At 45.4% G+C, this 2606-nt stretch overlaps 1 protein-coding gene across 6 annotated transcripts in view; it reads left to right on the top strand.

The window, feature by feature from the left end:
• Nucleotides 1–2501: 2501 nt before the first annotated feature.
• MAPKAP1 (mitogen-activated protein kinase associated protein 1) overlaps nt 2502–2606 on the top strand; it is a 115066-nt gene continuing 114961 nt past the window's right edge. For all 6 annotated transcript variants that reach the window (XR_003257641.1, XM_026090592.1, XM_026090582.1 and 3 more), the window contains exon 1: nt 2502–2574. The gene's annotated coding sequence lies outside the window, so the exon portion shown is untranslated. The remainder of the gene's footprint in view (nt 2575–2606) is intronic.

Genomic DNA, 2606 nt, shown 5'->3' with positions numbered 1-2606 from the left:
GGGCGCGGGGGCCGCGCTGGCAGCGGGTGGTCCGTCCCTGGCCGTGCCCTCCGCGCGTTCCTCCCTGAAGAGCCGCGTCACGGGGCGAGAGGCTCTTTAAAGAGCATTTTAAGGCTTAGAAAGCCGCGCTTTAAAGGATGACCCTTCTGAAGCCAGGCTTTTGTTTTAAATCTTGTCTTTCGGCATATAGGCACAAACTGTTTAAAATGTGAGGGGGTCAGGGAAAGGTTAAGATATTTACCATATGTTTTTAAAGTATATTTAGGACTTTATAAAAAGGGGTTACATTTAGATCATCGCCATCCAAAAAAAATGTTGTTCTTTCTAAGAATACCTGTCCTGTGCATATGCTTGTGGAAAGTTACTTGGATTCTGATCAGTTTTCACATTTTGAGTAAAGCGTAAAGAAACACTTGCTACAGAGACCTCTCAAGTAAGAGAAAATCTTTGGAAGTATGGTGTTAAAGAGCTATAGTAGCAATTAAAATGATATTTAATACTTTGTGTGCACTTTAACTGTGATGGACAGTTTCAGTTGAAAGAAGTCATGTCCAAACTAAAATCTCATTCTTGTCTCTCTGACATTTCATGGATGTATGGCTGACAACTCAAACTCAGTGCGTCTAAAACAGAGCTCTTAATCTTTCTCCTTGGCCTCTGCTTGCCTCTTCTTTCAATCACGGTTGACATCACTGTCATCATACCTTCACTCGGGACCATAACTTGGGTGTCATCTTTTCCATCTGAAACTCTTTACCATGTCCCATGCAGATTATGCTTAGCTATTGTGGATTACTTCTGCTTAACATAACTATGCTTCTACTGTTCCTCCAAGCAATTAACATGTTTATTTAATTTCTCATTATCTTTCATCTTGATTACTGCAACATTCTCTGGTCTCAGCAAATGTGTTCTTAGTGTCATCCAGATTCATTAAGAATGCTGCTCCAAAGATCTTTTTTTTATTATTATTTTGAATATTTCACAAAATAGATGAGCAATTCTAATGGCTAGTTGTCACTGAAATGAATGGGACAGTGTTCTCTTGCTCTTTCCCTTGTGCCAGCTGTGGTACCCATTTCACCCCATGATGATCCAATTCACCTCACTAAATCACCAGAAAGCTAGTCTTTTCTGGGTTATTTTTACTGCTACTGGTTTAGCAGGCTCAGTCAAGTAATTATAGCATGAGATGACTGCTAGGGAATGACTCTCTATGCTCAGCTTCGCCTCCTGGTTATGGCCTTACTCACGTTACCCGTTGCCTGTCGACAGTTTCAGCTCCTTGCCTTCAATTGGCTGGCGATGCCAGCTTTTATTATCTGTTCTTCACAGCGTCAAACAACTATCTTCACGCTGGCTCCTTTGGCGGCAGTCTCTCTATAATTCCACCCATTGTCCTCCTGTAGTTCCTTTTTAAAGCTTGCTTTTTTTTGATGCGTACAGCTGTTCAGAGACTGCTGGGTCATGTTTTGCTGATGAATTAACCAATATTGTCTCATTATTTCCACAGGAGGCAGACAGTATCAGCAAGTTCAAAAAGGGTTTACACAAATTCATGGCCAACAGGCCATGAACAGATACGGAAAGGAAAATGATTACAGAAAGTACCCATTAAGATCTCTAATTCTGGACGGTGTGGAAGTTGGATGTGAATGGACCACAGAGAGTGGCCAGGCTCATGTACTCACTCAAAATAGCATCTGCTGTAGTCATTGCTGGAGACAGAATATGATTAGATGGACCATTGGTCTAACCCAGTAGGGCATTTCTCATGTTTTTAAGTGCTAACTGCCAGTGTGGTTAATTACATTTTTTGCAAGAGTTGTTTAAATGCATCCTGTTTATGCTTCTATTTTCAGTGCTATATGGAAGGTTTGGTTTAAAACTATAAAATAGATAAAAATCCTGTGGTGTTGCAACAGGCCAAGCAAGGAAACTGTAGCGAATTTGGAAATAAAAGTGGAATAATCTCAATCACAAAAGCATCCTATCTCCTTTTCAGTGAAAGATACAGTTAGAAATTGTAAATACTACAGGTTTCTTCATTAAATAAATCAAATTAAATAATTAAAAATTAAATAAATCAAAAGCGTTTCATAAAACAATCTCTTTACTTGAATGGTTTTACTCATTTAAAAATACATTTTCTGTTACTAATTATACGTGTTTAAAGGTAGAATTTATAAGCGCGTCATTGCAAGGACGCGCGGATTAACGCTCGGTAGACACAGCGCACACGCAACGCGTTCCGGTAACCGCACGCCCCGGGAGCGGAGGGATCCGTCCCGGCCCGGCAGCGGAGCGAGGCGGGGCCGCCGGGGGGGGGAAGGTCCGTCTGCGCATGCGCGCCGCGCCCGCCCCAGGCGCTTCCGGGGAGTCGCTTCCGGGTCGCCGTGTGCCCAGCGCTGCCGGGTCCCGCGGCGGCCCCTGGCCCGGAAGTGGCTGCGCGGCCGCCGGCGGGGGGAGGAGGAGGAGGAGGAGGAGGAGGAGGAGGCGCCCGGCGCGGCCCGGCGCGGCCTGGCCCGGCCTGGCCCGGCGCGGCCCCACGGAGCGCTAGCGCCGGCGAGGCCTGTAAGTGCGGAGGGGTCCGGGGTCCTTGTCCC

This window comes from Apteryx rowi, unplaced genomic scaffold (assembly GCF_003343035.1).
Source record: "Apteryx rowi isolate R43461 unplaced genomic scaffold, aptRow1 scaffold_120, whole genome shotgun sequence".
Taxonomy (NCBI): Eukaryota; Metazoa; Chordata; class Aves; order Apterygiformes; family Apterygidae; genus Apteryx; species Apteryx rowi.
Note: the sequence above shows the minus strand (reverse complement) of the source record. Positions and strands in the feature narration are given on the sequence as shown.